We start from the raw sequence: 16,925 nt of genomic DNA, 5'->3' as shown, positions 1-16,925 counted from the left end.
AAAAAATTAAAATTAAAATCAGTTGTTTTATTTCCATATATTTATCTTTTTTATTTTTTAAATTTCTCTAATTTTTATTTGAATTCTAATTAATTAACATATAATGTAATACTGGTTTTAGGAGTAGAATTTAGTGATTCATCAATTACATATAACACCCAGAACTCAACACAAGCGTCCTACTTAACACATATCACCGATTTAGCTTATTCCTCCCCCACCTCCCCTCCAGCAACCCTCAGTTTACTGTCTATAGTTGAGTTTCTTGTGGTTTGCTTCCATCTCTTCTTTTCTTCATATCCTATGTTCATCTGTTTCTAAATTTCATGTATGCATGAAATCATATGGTATTTGTCTTTCTCTGCCTGACTTATTTCACCTAGCATAATATTCTCTATCTCAATCCACATCATTGCAAATGGCAAGATTTCATTCTTTTAGATGGCTTAGTAATCTTCCATATATATACCACCTCTGCTTTATCCATTCATCAGTTGATGGACATTTGGTCTCTTTCCATAATTTGGCTATTGTTGATAATGCTGCTATAAACATCAGAGTGTACGTGCCCTTTCTAATCAGTATTTTTGTATCCTATGGATAAATACCTAGTAGTACAATTTCTGGATCATAGGGTAGCTCTATTTTTAACTTTTTGAGGGACCTCCATACTGTTTTCCAGAGTGGCTGCTCCAGTTTGCCTTCTGACAAACAGAGTAAGAGGCTCCACTTTTTCCACATCCCTGCCAAAATCTGTTGTTTCCTGTACTGCTAATTTCAGCCATTCTAACAGGTGTGAGGTGGTGTTTCATCATGGATTTGATTTCTATTCCCCTGATGATGAGTGATGTTGAGCATCTTTTCATGTGTCTGTTGACCATCTGGATGTCTTCTTTGGGGAAAAAAAAGTCTATTCATGTCTTCTGCCCATTTCTTAACTGGATTATTTAGTTTTTGGATATTGAGTTTGATAAGTTCTTTCTAGGTTTTGGATACTAACCCTTTATCAGATATATCACTTGCAAATATCTTCTCCCATTTCATAGGCTGCCTTTTAGTTTTGTTGATTGTTTCCTTCACTGTGCAGAAGATTTTTATGTGCATGAAGTCCCAATACTTCATTTTTGCTCTTGTTTCCCTTGCTTCAGGAGATGTGTCTGGTAAGAATTTTCTATGGCCAAGGTGAAAAAGTTGCTGCCTTTGTTCTCCTCTAGGATTTTGATAGCTTCTTGTCTCACATTTAGATCTTTCATCAATTTTGTATTTATTTTCTTGTGTGCTGTAAGAAAGTAGTCCAGTTTCATTCTTCTCCATGTAGCTGTCTAGTTTTCACTACACCATTTGTTAAAGAGACTATTTCCCATTGGATATTCTTTCCTGCTTTGTCAAAGATTAATTAACCATAGAGTTGAAGGTCCATTTCTGGGTTCTGTATTCTGTTCCATTGATCTATGTGTCTGATTTGTGCCAGACGATACAGTTTTAATGACTACAGCTTTGTAATAGAGTTTGAGGTCCAGGAATCATGATGCCTCTAGCTTGCTGTTCTTTCTGAAGATTGCTTTGGCTATTCTGGGTCTTTTGTAGTTCCATACAAATTTTAGGATTGTTTGTTCTAGCTCTAGGAAAAATGTTGTTGGCATTTTGATAGGGATTACACTACATGTATAGATTGCTTTCGGTAGTATACACATTTTAACAATATTTGCTCTTTCAATCCATGAGCATGGAATGTTTTTCCATTTCTTTGTGTCCTTTTCAATTTCTTTTATTAGTGTTTTATAGTTTTCAGAGTATAGATATTTTACCTCTTTGATTATGTTTCTTCCTAGGTATTCTATGGCTTTTGGCGCAATTATAAATGGGATTGATTCCTTGATTTCTCTTTCTGCTGCCTCATTATTGGTGTATAGAAATGCAACAGATTTCTGTACATTGATTTTACATCCTGTGACTTTCCTTAATTCATGGATCAGTTATAGCAATTTTTTGATGGGATCTTTCAGATTTTCTCTATAGAGTATCATGCCTCTGTGAAGAGTGAAAGATTGATTACTTCCTTACCAATTTGGATGTCTTTTATTTCTTTTTGTTGTCTGATTGCTGAGGCTAGGACTTCCAATACTATGTTAAATAGCAATGGTGAGAGTGGAGATCCCTGGGTTTTTTATTTTTGTTTTTTATTTTCCTGACTGTATAGGAAAAGCTCTCAGTGTCTCCCCATTGAGGATTAGGGCTATGGGTTTTTCATATGATGTTGGGGTATGTTCCCTCTATCCTTACTTTATTGAATTTTTTTCCCCCATGACTGGTTGCTGTATTTTGAGAAAAGCTTTTCCCTCCCCTACTGAGAGGATTATATCTTTTCTTTTATTAATGTGGTGTGTTACATTGATTGATTTGTGAATACTGAACCACCCTTGTAACCCAGGAATAAATCTCACTTGGTTGTGGCAAATAATCCTTTTAGTGTACTATTGGATATAATTTGTTAGTATCTTGTTGAGATTTTTTGCATCCAAGCTCATCAAGGATTTGGCCTGTAATTCTCCTTTCTAGTGGGCTCTTTGCCTGGTTCTGGGATCAACGTAATGCTGGCCTCATAGAGTTTGGAAGTTTTCTCTCTATTTCTATTTTTTAAATTACTTTGAGAAGAATAGGTATTAACTTTTCTTACATGTCTGGTAGAATTTCCATGGGGAGCCAACTAGACCTGGACTATTGTTTGTAGGGAAATTTTATTTTTATTTATTTATTTATTTATTTGAGAGAGAAAGCAGGGAAGAGGGACAAAGGGAGAGGGAGAGAGAACCCTAAATATGTTCCATGCCCAGATCAGCATGGAGCCTGATGTAGGGCTTGATCTCATGACCCTGAGATCCTGACATGAGCTAAAACTGAGTCAGACACTGAAACCACTGAACCACCCAGGCACCCCGTTTGTTGATAGATTTTTGACTACTGATTCAATTTCCTTGTTGGTCATGGATCTCTTCAAATTTTCTATTTTCCTGTTTCAATTTTCGTAGTTTATACATTTCTAGGAATTTATTCATTTCTTCCAGGTTGATTTGTTGGCATATAATTTTTCATAATGTTCTGTTATAATTGTGTGTATTTCTGTGGTGTTGGTTGTGATCTCTCCTCTTTCATTCATGCTTTTATTTCTTTGGGTCCTTTTTTTTTCTTTTAATAAATTTGGCTAGGTGTTTATCAATCTCATTAATTCATTTGAAGCACAAGCTGTTAGTTTTGTTGATCTGGTCTACTTCTGTTTGTTTGTTTGTCTCTTCATTATTTATTTCTTCTCTAATCTTTGTTATTCTTCTGCTGTCTTTAGGCTTCATTTGTTGTTCCCTTTTTAGTTCCTTTATGTATAAGGTTAAGTTGTGTATTTGAGACTTCTCTTGGTTCTTCAGGTAGGCCTCTGTTGCTATATACTTCCCTCTTAGGGCTCCCTTTGCTGCCTCCCAAAGGTTCTGGACTACTGTGTTTTCATTTTCATTTGCTTCCATGTATAGCAGCTCTAAAAGGGAAAAAGTACACTTGGCTTCATATTTTTCCCATTCAGCATATTCAATGTATCATGCCACTTGCTTCTGGCCTGTCAGTTTTCTGTGGAAAGATCTGCTGTTAACCTAGTTTGTCTTCACTTGTAAGTTAGGAATTTCTTTTCCCTTGGAGCTGTCAGGATTCTTTCCTTATCTCTATATTTTGTGAATTTTACTACAATATATCCTGGTGTTGGCTGGCTTTTGTTGATTTTGGTAAGAGTTCTTTGTGCCTCCTGGATTTGGATATCTTTTTTTTCCCCCTGATTAAGGAAGTTTTCAGCTATAATTCACTCAAATAAATCTTCTGCCCCTTTTTCCCTCTCTTCTTCTTCTAGGACTACTATGATACTAATGTTATTACACTTTATGGAGTCACTAAGTTCCCTAAGTATACTTTCATGATCCAAGATTTTTCTTTCCCTCTTTTGATCAGCTTCATTATTTTGTATAATTCTATCTTCTATATCACTTAATATACCTCTGCTTCTTCCATCCTTCTGGTCATTACATCTAGTTGATTTCAAATCTCAGCTATTACATTTTTCATTTCACCCTGATTGGTTTTAAGCTCTTTTATATCTCTGGTAAGGGTCTCTTCAGTTTCTTCTATGGTTTTCTTAAGATTGTTGTTTTAAATTCTGGTTCAGGCATATTACCTACATCTATTTTGATTAGCTCCCTGCCTGATGACCTCTTCTTGTTCTTTCTATTGGGATTAATTTCTTTTTCTTGGTATTTTATCTAGGACTCTGTCTTGTATGTTAGGAAAGCCTATGCCTGGCCCTATTTCTGCTTGAGCTGAAGCTTTGCAGCACTCCATGATCAGTAGACCTGGTGCATGTGGGTCTTTTGTGCTGGGCTCCTGGGGGAGGGCCACACTGCTCCCCTGGTTTTAATCACACTTGCCCTAGTACAAAAGGCATCTGCAGAGCAAAGGTGGTGGGGCTTGGTGTAAGAGGACCAAGCCCCCACTGTGTGTGCTTTGGCACTAGCTGAAGTCCATCTATGCTGGTGGGAAGGGTGAAAAATGGCATTGGCCCATTCTCTTCCCTAGAGAGGGGTGTTCGTGCCTGCTGCTCTTCAGGAAGCCCTCACAGGAGAATGAACTATCCCCCCACCTTAGGTCCCCAACTTCTTCAGATCCCTGCCTTCACCCTGTGTCCAAGTCAACTACCAGCCTGGGGGCACAGTTCTCCTGTGTTTTATCGCAGGCATGGAACTGGGTTTCAAAACTCCAAATTTTAGGGACCTGGCTCAGCATGGAACTGCACTAATCCTCTGGAGGAGAGCCTCCCCATGCTGTGGCTGGCACTGGTTTGCCCCAGAAAAACAGTCACATGACCAGCAAGGGCTTAGCATCTATGGTAAAGCATAGCAAAAAGCCAGCATCCAGGTTAGCTGCCCTCAGCAGGCCTCTCTGCCCATATGCTAATGAACAGGACAGCTCAATGGCACCTACTGGCTCTTTTGTCCTCTGAGAGGCAACACTGCCTTTTCCAAATGTACTCCAAGAAGAGGAACTCTATCTCCCAGCATGACCCAAGGTATCTTCAGAACACATTGTCTGCTTCTGGGTCTTTGCCCTCCTTCTCCACAGGAACACCATTACACCTGCCAAGTTCAACTTTGCTGATGGCACAGACTTCTAAAATTTCAGACTGTCAACTCCACTGCTTATAAAAACTTGCAGAAAGCATCCCTTCTCATTTCCTCAGTCAATGGTTTTAGGGAAGTGTTTTTCTCGTGCAATCCCTTGTGTGCTGCTTTCTTTTCCTCTCTCTCCTTCTCCCTCTCTCTCTCTTCAACTCCTCTTTCTATGATCAGGGCTCCCTCCCCTGTGCAGCACTACCAATTCTTCTCTCCCCCAAATCACATGTCTGCACCTCCTACCTTCTACAATGTGCACTCTTTTCTCCCTTTAGTTGTGCTTTTGTTCTCTCAGCCCTCAGATCAATTTCCTGGGTATTCAGAATGATTTAAGAATTATCTAGCTATGTTTGAGGGATGAGGCAAGCATAAAGTTTACCTATTACTCCGCCATCTTAACTCCTCCCTTATTTCTATATGTTTGGAGATTTTCCTATTGTTTTTCTGTAACTGATTCCTAGTTCTATTCCATTATGGTTGGAGAACAGAATCTGCATTAATTTCAATTCTTTTAGATGTGTTGATGTTTGTTTTATGGCCCTGGGTATGGGTTCTCCTAGTGGATGTTCTATTAGCATTTGAAAAAAAAATGGCTTTTTAAGTGAATGCAAATTTTATGCACTTTCTTGGATGAAGTGTTATGTGTCAGTTAGATCTTATTGGTTGATTTCCTTATTATTGTTTATGTCCTTGCTAAATTTCTGTAGAGAAGCCTACCAGTTACTGACAGGGAAGTATTGAAGTTCCCAACTGTAACTGTGGAATTTTCTAGATCATCTTTTAATTATTTTAGTTATTGTTTCATACATTTTAATGTTCTAATATTTGTTAAGTCTTCCTAGTAAATTGAACCTATATCATTATGTAATATTTCTCTTTATCTCTAGCAGTTTTCTTTGTTTTGAAATCTACTTTATCATGAGTTAACTTTTAAAAATTTAGTGTTTAAAATAAATTGATTAAAAACTTTACTTAAAGCTTCAATTTCCCTTTCAGTTGTTCCATTTTGAATATGTGTATTTCCCTAACATTCATCCTAATCTATAACATTTATTCTCTGTGGATATACAGGATAAAATAAAGTTTATTTTTAATCAAATTTTACTTTAAAGTTTTAATACCACAACATCTGTTGGTCTATGACATATCTATCTTTTTTTCTAAATAGGTCCCCTGAGGTAATGACAAAAGCAAAAATAAACTCTAGGGACTACATCAAAATAAAAAGCCTCTGCACAGTAAAGGAAACAATCAACAAAATTAAAAGGCAACCTACAGAATGGGAAAAGATATATGCAAATAACATACATGATAAAGGGTTAGTATCCAAAATCTAGAAAGAACTTAACAAACTCAACAGCCAAAAACCAAATAATCTAATTAAAAAATGGGCAGAAGACATGAATAGACATTTCTCCAAAGAAGATATACAGCTGGACAACAGACACATGAAAAGGTGTTCAACATCAGTTATCATCAGGGAAATACAAACCTAAACCATAATGAGATATCACCTCACATATGTCAGAATAGCTAAAATAAACAACACAAGAAATAACAAGTATTGGCAAGGAAAGAAAAGGGGAACCCTCTTGCACTGTGGTGAGAATGCTAACTGGTGCAGCCACTCTGGAAAACAGTATGGAGGGTCCTCAAAAAGTTATAAATAGAACTACCTTATGATACAGCAATTGCACTACTGGGTATTTACCCAAAGAATACAAAACCACTAAACCAAAGGGATACATGCACCCCTATGTTTATAGCAACATTATTTATAATAGTCAAGATGATGGAAGCAGCCCAACAGTCTATTGATCATTGAATGGATAGAGAAGTGGTACATAAATACACAACAGAATATTACTCAGCCATAAAAAAGAATAAAATTTTGCCCTATGCAATCATGTGGATGGAGCTAGAGAGTATAATGCTAAGCAAAATAAGTCAGTCAGAGAAAGAAATACCATATAATTTCGCTCATATGTGGAATTTAGGAAACAAAATAAATAAGCAAAGAAAAAGAAAAAAAAAGAGAGAGAGAAACCAAGAAATAGTCTCTTAATTTTAGAGAACAAATGGAAGGTTATCAGAGGGGAAGTGGGTGGAGGGGATGGGTGAAATAGGTGATAGGGATTAAGGAGTACACTAGTCATGATGAACACCAGGTGATTAAAATAAAAATTAAAAAATAATTGAACAGTGACTTTCCATTTCTCTTTGATTTAAATCTTCTAGATATAGAAAAGCCCTATGAGGCTTCATTACATAGAATATGGTAGATTAATATTCTGCAATTTATTTTAAAATGAATATTTCAAAGTGAAGCTAAAACATTTCTGAACTTAGGGTTTTGTTGTTTGTTTGAACATCTAACTGACACCAGCATTACATATACTTACATAATTCCTTATGTTTAAATTCCATATTTTGATAAAATGCAAAAGTTTGGTGTATAAGACAGTTTTGTATACTAAACCTTCTAAATTACTATCACGTTCTTTGGTTACTTAATATCGTTTTCGAAAAACTACTAGCACTTGGGTGCCTGGGTGGCTCGGTTGGTTAAGCGACTGCCTTCAGGTCAGGTCATGATCCTGGAGTCCCAGGATCAATTCCCACATCAGGTTCCTGGCTCAACAGGGAGTCCGCTTCTCCCTCTGACCTTCTCCCCTCTCATGCTCTCTCTCATTCTCTCTTTCTCTCAAATAAATAAATAAATAAATAAATAAAATCTTAAAAAAAAAAACTATTAGCACTTAACACTTGCATCATGTTGAAGAAATGGCTTTACTGCTCTTTTTTTCTTTAGAAAAGTCCTTAAAATAATACTAGAAAAACTTTTATGCTGTTAACCAGTATAAAAGCATTCATGGAGATAAACGTGTTTGTTTTGAAATTAGTACATATGCTCCTATGATCCCATTTTCAAGCTTAATAAAATACTCAAAAAGTATAAACAACAGAAGACAAGAAATTTTGAAACTTTTTTTGTGATATATAGATGTTGTTGAAATATTTCAAAAATATGCCTAGGACTCAATTTTTAAAGATGAGACAACAGTGATACTGAGGAACTAAATGAAGATCTTAGTGAAAAGTCAAAGAAGGAAAAAGAATTTCGTAATTAATATATGGGTTTGCAGTGTATCCAATAATGATTTACATGTTAAAATGCAGCAGCATTCGCTTATATTTTCAATACCAACTTACTAACTCATCATAAAAATAGGGTTTGACTTCTGGATATAAAATATTTTCTTTATAAGATAAAGTCCTGAATTTTAGATGAGAATTTTACATTATAAATGTGCTGTACAGAACATTCTGACAAAGATTATAATAAATCCTTCTTCAAATTTTACTCTGATGTATCATATATAACAATGAAGAATGGAACCACACACATACAAAAGAAAAATGAAATATTCATTTTATTTGGTACTTATACAAATCTCTCTTAACATCTGAAGATATAACTTTCTTATTTTTAATCAAACACATTAGGTATACAATTATTGCCTTCACTACTGCACTTGAGACTATTTTTAAAAAGAAAAGTCTACTCTCCTTTAAATATGTGAGAAAAATACCTTTAGAACATGCTAAATGAATTCTTTTTCTTACTGAAATTGTATTTTATGTATTATATTTTTTATCAAATGTCAGAATCTCAGTAGCAGCTAAAGGAGTAAAATAGGTATGTATGAAAAAACACATTTTCATTCAAAATATTACTTTTTTATACAAATTAGAAGCTTTAAATTAAAATTCTAACTCCTATGCCAAAAGTAAAATAACGTACATACACAAAGATATTTTGAAATATATATTTTTATACTTTAAATCACATCAAAACAAATAAAATTAATAAATATTTAAATATGAAATTAGATATTTCATGTTCTAATATTCTTTACTACACACTAATTTGCTAATTATTAATGAGTATTGAATAGAATTATTCAATGTAAATTCTAAATTTGCAATGTATTTATTTTCTAAAATAAGAGAAAACACCTACATAAGTAGAGACATAGACTATGAAGCAAAACTCAACTTTTGTTCATGATTTTCCAGAAGTGGTAATGTAAAAGATTTATGAAAAATTATCTGAAGTGATAAATTTTGCCTACAAAGTAATACATTTTGTGGGGGGGGCAGCAGGAAGATGGCAGCAGAGTAGGAGGACCCTAGGCTCACTTCATCCCATGAACACAACTAGGTAACTATCAAATGATACTAAACATCACAGAAATTGACCTGAAGATGGACAGAATAAATTCAATAACTGAAGAGAGAGAAGAGGCTACATTAAAGAAGGTTGAAAGTACAGAAACATTGTTTAGGTGAGAAATGGATCCTGGCTGCTGCAAGGGGGAAGGAGTCATGGTCATGGAGAAGGGTGTGAGAGAGAGAGGAGCACACAGGGGAACATACAAGGAGAATGTTTCTCCAAAGTCATTGGCTTAAAAAATGAGAATGGCTGAATCTCATGACTTCTTGCAACCAGCCAGGCTTAAGGCATGGAGTTCTGAAGGTCAGCAAGTTTAGTTGGAATAGAGATGAGAGGGCACTGTGTTGCACCCAGGAAAAAGGCAGACAAACACCCAGGGGCAGTCAGCATGGAAGCAGCAATCTGGAGTGCCTGAGGCACTCAGTGGGGAGTTTATTTGCTTTTGTGGAGTGTCCTTGAGAGGCAACATTCATGAAGACACCTCTCTGGGAACAAAGGAGCTGGCTGGCACCATTTCTCTCCCCTGCCTGAGGGAAGAAGAACAGAACTGACATTGACTGCCTAAGTTGCTTACAACAACACCCACCTCCCTTCACTCCAGTGGAACTGCTCTCCTCAGTCACTCTTGCTTCAGTCCCAGCATGGTAGACCCACCCCTAGGAGACCAGCACAAACCCTCCCCATAGTATGTCTCACAACCAGAGAGTTTTGCAGGACCTTTGTTCCAGTGGAGGTGGTGACATGTCTTATTTCACAAGCACACCAGAGCACTTAGTTAAAACTTGCCACATTGAGGCCAGGAACCAAACACTGCCCACAGCAGACAAGGAGAGCCTCTACAGACTACTGGCCTGAAGGATAGAGCAACCAGAGCACAATAGCAGAGTGCACACAGCACACACCAAAGAATCCCTGAAGTGCCATCCCCTGGGCACTATATAACTTTTCCTTAATAAGGTCATTACTTTCAGGAACTGTAGACATAACTGGCTTTTCTAACACAGAGAAGAAGGCAGAGACTGACACAAAATGTGAAGGCAGAGGGATTTATTCCAAATGAAAGAACAAAGCCATGGTCATGATCTAAATGAAATAAATATAAATAACTTGCCTGATGAAGAATTTAAAGCAACAATAATAAGGATACTCACTAGGCTTGAGAAAAAATAAAAGACATCAATGAGACAGACACTTACCACAGAGATAAAAGAGTTAAAAAAATCAATCAAAAATGAAGAGTGTAATAAATGAGATTAGAAACATACTTGAGGCAATGAACAGCAGGCTGGAAAAAGCACAGGAATGAATTAATGATCTAGAAGACAAAGTAAGCTCAATGAAAGGGAGAAAGAATTATGCAAAATGAGAATAAACTTAGGGAAATTGGTGGTTCCATCAAATATTGTAACATTCATATTATAGGAGTTACAGAAGAAGAGAGAGAAAGGCAGAAAATTTATTTGAAGAAAAAACAGCTGGAAACTTTCCAAATCTGGGAAGGAAACAGACATCTAGATTCAAGAGGCACAGAGAACTCCCATCAAAATCAACAAAAGCAGACCAACACCAAGACATATTATAATTAAATTTGCAAAATATAAGTGATTTTATACATAAAATTATGTATATATAAAATAAAAATATAATTTTTAAAGAAAAAATCTTAAAAGCAACAAGAAAAAAGAAGTCATTAACTACAAGGGAAAACCCATAAGGCTAACTGGTGACTTTTCAAGAGAAATGTGGTAACTCAGAGGGAATGGCATGATATATTCAAAATGATTAATAGGAAAAATTAGCAGCCAAGAATATTCTACCCTTCAAGGCTGCTATTCAAAATAGAAGGAGAAATGAAGAGTTCTTCAGACATACAAAACTAAAGGAGTTCATGACCACTGAACCAGCCCTCTCCTTAAATGGAAAGGAGAGATCAAAAGTGACAATATAAAGGTAGCAAACACAAAAGCAATAAAAATATTTTTGTAAAAATCAGTCAAGGAACTCACCAAAAAAGGATTTAAAATATAATAACATATACCTAAAATGAGAAAAGGAGAAAATTGATTAAAATTTCAACAACCACCAACTTAATATTGACGGCTCTTTTTGCAGAAAAGGTTGTATACAAACCTAATGGTAGCCATATATCAAAAACCACTAATAAACATGCAAAAAAAATGACAATAAATAAATCCAAATATTTCACCAGCAAAAATCAGCAAAGCATGAAAGACAGAAGGACAAGAAAGATAAGAAAAAAAATCTCCAGAAACAAACACAAGTAATAAAATGGCAATAAATAAATATCTATCACTAATTATTTTGAATTTAAATGAACTAACTGCTCCAATCAAAAGATATAGGGTGTTGAAATGGATTAAAAAAACAAAACAAAACAAACAAACAAACAAGAAAAAAACAAGACCATCTATATGCTGCCAAAAAGAGACTCATTTTAGACCCAAAGACACATGCAGGTTGAAAGTGAGGGGATACAGAAACATTTATCATGTTAATGGAAATCAAAAGAAAGCCAGAGTAGCAATCCTTATTTCAGACAAGCTGGACTTTAAAACAAAGACTAAAATAAGAGACGAAGAAAAGCAATATATAATAATAGAGGGGACAATGCAACAAGAAGATCTAACAATTACAAATATTTATGCCCCCAAACTGGGAGCACCCAAATATATAAATAAATTAAAACAAACATAAGCTAATTGATAATAATACAATAATAGTAGGGGACTTTAAGACCCCACTTACATCAAAAGGCAGATCATTTACACAGAAAATCAACAAGGAACAATAGCTTGGATTGACAGACTGAATCTGATGGACTTAACAGTATATTCAGAAAATTTCATCCTAAGATAGAAGAATACACATTCTTTTCAAGTGCACATGAAATGTTCTCCAGAATAAATCAAACATTAAGTCACAAAACAGGCCTTGACAAATACAAAAAGATTGAGGTCATATTATGCATTTTTCTGGCCACAACACTATGAAACTAGAAGTCAACCACAAGAAAAAAAATCTTGAAAGACTACAAATACATGGAGGTTAAAAAACATGCTACTAAAAAATGAATGGGTCAACCAGGGAATCAAAGAAGAAATAAAGTAAAGCAAAGTAGTCCTAAGAGGGATTATAACAGTACAGGCCTTCCTCAAGAAGCAAGAAAAATCTCAAAAAAGCAACCTAACCTTATACGCAAAGGTGCTAGAAAGGAACAATAAATGAAGCCTAATGCCAGCAGAAGGAAGGATATAAAAATTTTAGAGCAGAAATAAATGATATAGAAACTAAAAAAAAGGTAGAACTGATCAATGAAACCAGGAGCTGGTTTTTTGAAAAAAGTAAGAAACATTGATAAACCCCTAGCTAGACTTTTCAAAATCAAAAAAGAAATGACTCAAATAAATAAAATCACAAATGAGAGAGGAGAAATAACAACCAACACCACAAAAATGCAATTATAAGAGAAAGTTATGAAAAACTATTATGCCAACAAATTGAACAACTTAGAAGAAACAGGTAAATTCTTAAAAACATATAATCTACCAAAACTGAAACAGGAAGAAAGGGAGAATTTGAACAGACTGATTACCAGCAAAGAAATTGAATAAGTAATCAAAAAACTCCCAAAAAGCAAAAGTCCAGGACCAGAAGGCTTCACAGGTGAATTCTACCAAATATTTAAAGAAGGGTTAATACCTGTTCTTCTGAAGTTATTAAAAAAAAAAAACAGAAAGGGAAGGAAATCTTCCAAATTCATTCTATGAGGCCAGCATTACCCTGATGCCAAAACCAGATAAAGACACCACTAACTACAGGCTAATATCTCTGATGAACATGGGTGCAAAATTTCTCAACAAAATACTAGCAAACCAAATCCAACAATACATTAAAAAAAATCATTCACTACCATTTCATGAGATTTATCCCTGGGTTGCAGGGGTGATTCAGTATGTACGAATCAATCAACATGATACATCACATTAATAAAGGAAAGGCTAAGAATCATATAATCATTTCAATAGACTCTGAAAAAGCATTTGGCAAAGTACAACATTCATTAATGAAAAAGGCCCTCAACAAAGTATGTTTAGAGCGAATGCATCTCAACATAATAAAGGCCATATATGACAAACCCACAGCTAATATCATCCTCAATGGGGAAAAGCTGCTTTTTCACTACAGTCAGGAACAAGACAGGATGTCCACTTACACGACTTTTATTGAACATAGTACTGGAAATCCTAGCTCCAGCAATCAGACAACATAAAGAAATAAAAACCATCCAAATCAGTAAGGAAAAAGACAAACTTATACTATTTGCCGATTACATGATACTCCATATATAGAAAACCCAAAAGATTCCACCAAATACTGCTAGAACTGTTAAATTCAGTAAAGTCACAGGATACAAAAGCAATGTAGAGAAATCTGTTGCATTTTTATACACCAATAATGAAGCAACAGAAAGATAAATAAGGAAAATAATCCCATTTACAACTGCACCAAAAATAATAAGATACGTAGTAATAAACCTAACAAAAGAGGTGGAAGACCTGAACTCTGAAAACACTGACAAAAAGAAATCGAAGAAAATGGAATGGAAAGACATTCCACGCTCATGGATTGGAAGAACAAACATTGTTAAAATATCTATACATCCCAATCTACACTCATAATGCAATCTCTATCAAAATGCCAACAGCGTTTTTCACACAGCTATAACAAACAATCCTAAAATTTGTATGGAACCGCAAAGGACCCAGAATAGCCACAGCAATCTTGAAAAAGAAAAACAAAACAGGGGGCATCACAATCCCAGACTTCAAGTTATATTACAGAGCTGTGTTAATCAAACAGTATGTTATTGGCACAAGAATAGACACATAGATGAATAGAATGGAATAGAAAATGGAGAAATGGGCCCATAAGTATATGGTCAACTAATCTTTGACAAAGCAGGAAAGAATATCCAATTGGATATTGTCTCTTCAACAAAAGGTGTTGGGAAAACTGGAGAGCAATGTGCAGAAGAATGAAACTGGACCACTTTCTTGCATCATACACAGAAATAAATTCAAAATGGATGAAAAACCTAAATGTGAGACAGGAATCCATCAAAATCCTAGAAAAGAACGCAGGCAGTAACCTCTTTGACACTGATTGGCTATAGCAGTTTCTTACGAGACACATCTGAGGCAAGGGAAACAAAAATAAAATGAACTATTTGGACTTCAAGATAAAAAGAATCTTTGTATATTCTGGATAAAAATTCTTTATCAGCTGTGTCTTTTGCCAGTCTCTCCACCTGTGATTTCTCTTCTAATTGTTTTGATAATGTCTTTCACAGAGCAAAAGTTTTTGATTATAGTAAGTCAAGATTTTCAATTCTTTCTTTCATAGGTTGTTCCTTTGTATCGAAAAAGACATTGCCATACTCAAGGTCATCTAGGTTTTCTCATATGTTATTACCTTAGGAGTTCTATACCTTAGATCCATTTTGAGTTTTTGTGAAGGGTGTAAGGTCAATATCTAGGTTATTTTTTGTATGTGGATATTCCATTTGTTTCAGTGCCATTTGTTGAAGAGGGTGTCTCGTTCCATTTTTTTTACATTTTCTTCTTTGTCAAAGATCAGTTGATTATACTTAAGGGAGTCTATTTTTGGGCTCTTTATTCTGTTCCATTGATCTATTTACCTATTCTTTAGTCAATTCCACATTGTTTTAATTACTGTAGCTTCATTTATCTTGAAATCAGGTAGCATCACATCTCCAAATTTGTTCTTCTCCTTCAATATTGTATTGGCTGTCCCAGGACTTTTGCTTCTTCATATAAGCTTCAGATTTAATGTTTGTTGATATCCATAGAATAACTTGCTGGGATTTTGAATGGGATTTTATTGAATCTATAGATCAAATTGGGAAGAACAGATATCCTGACCATATGGGGTCTTCCTATTCATGAACAAAGAATATTTTTCCATTATTTACCCTTTTGATTTCTTTCATCACAGTTTTGTAGTTTTCCTCATATGGATCCTGTACATATTTTGTTAGATTTATATCAAAGTATTTCAGTTTTTGGTTGCTAATGTAAATGTTACTATGTTTTTAATTTCAAATTCCACTTTTTTATCATAGGTATATAGGGAAAAAAATTGACTTTTGTGTAATTGATTTTGTATCCTGCAAACCTGCTATAATCACTTATTAGTTCTAAGAATGTTTTTTTTAAATCACTTCTTTTAGATTTCCTACATAGGTAATCATGTCTTCTACAAAGACAGTTTTATGTCTTCCTTCTCTATTTATGTTTCATTTCTTCTTTCTGCCTTATTACATTAGCAAAAACTTTCAGTATCATGTTGAAAAGGAGTGGTGAGAGTGAACATCCATGCCTTATACCTGATCACAGTGAGAAAACTTCAAGTTTCTCACCATTAGTTATGATGTTAGCTGTAGGTTTTTGAAAATAGTCTGTCAAGTTGAAAGTGTTCCCCTTTATTCTTAAATTACTGAGAGTTTTTATCACAAATACGTGCTAGATTTTCTCAAATATTTTTTCCACTTCTATTCACATGATCATGTGATCTTTTTCCTTTCATTTCCTTCCTCCTTTCCTTCCTCCCTTCCTTCCTTCCTCCCTCCTTCTTCTCTCTCTCTCCTTCTTCCTTCCTTCCTTCCTTCCTTCCTTCCTTCCTTCCTTCCTTCCTTCCTTCCTTTCTTTTTCTTTCCCTGTTGATGTGATGGATTATATTAATTACTTTTTAAATGCTGAACCAGGCTTTCTTACCTGGGATAAACCCACTTGGTCATGGTGTATAATTATTTTTGCACATTGTTTGGTTCAATTTGCTAGTTATTTGTTGAGGATATTTGCTGCTGTTATTGGATAAAGTAGCCTACAGATGTTAATTCTAGCCAGTTGGTTGATGGTATTGTTGAGGTCAACTATGTTCTTACTATTTTCTGTCTATTCTGTTTCTGATAGAAGGGTATTCAAGTCTCCACCTATGATAGTGGATTTATGAGTTTTTTCTGGCAGTTCTATAGTTTTTGCCTCATGTAATTTGATGCTCTGTTGTTAGACACATTCAGATTTAAGGGTTTTTGGAGAATTGCCTCCTTTTTCTTTATGCAATGGCTTTCTTTGTCTTTGTTAATTTTCTTTACCTTTTAGTCCGCCTTGTCTGAAATTAGTATCATTACTCCTACTGTCTTTTGATTACTGTTAGCATGGAATGCATATTTCTCCATTTATTTATTTTTAATTCATATGAGTCTTTATATTTAAAGCAGTTTTCTTGTAGACAATATATATTTGGGCAATATTTTTTGATCCACTCTCACAATCCCTGTCTTTTAATTGGTGCATTTATACTATTGACATTCAAAGTGATTATTGATATAGTTGAATTCATGTTTACTATTTTTTGCCTTTGTTCCTTGCTCTATATGTGTCTTT

The sequence above is a fragment of the Ailuropoda melanoleuca genome, chromosome 5 (genome assembly GCF_002007445.2).
Source record: "Ailuropoda melanoleuca isolate Jingjing chromosome 5, ASM200744v2, whole genome shotgun sequence".
NCBI classification, from domain to species: Eukaryota; Metazoa; Chordata; class Mammalia; order Carnivora; family Ursidae; genus Ailuropoda; species Ailuropoda melanoleuca.
The sequence above is the reverse complement of the archived record's forward strand: the minus strand, read 5'-3'. Positions refer to the sequence as shown.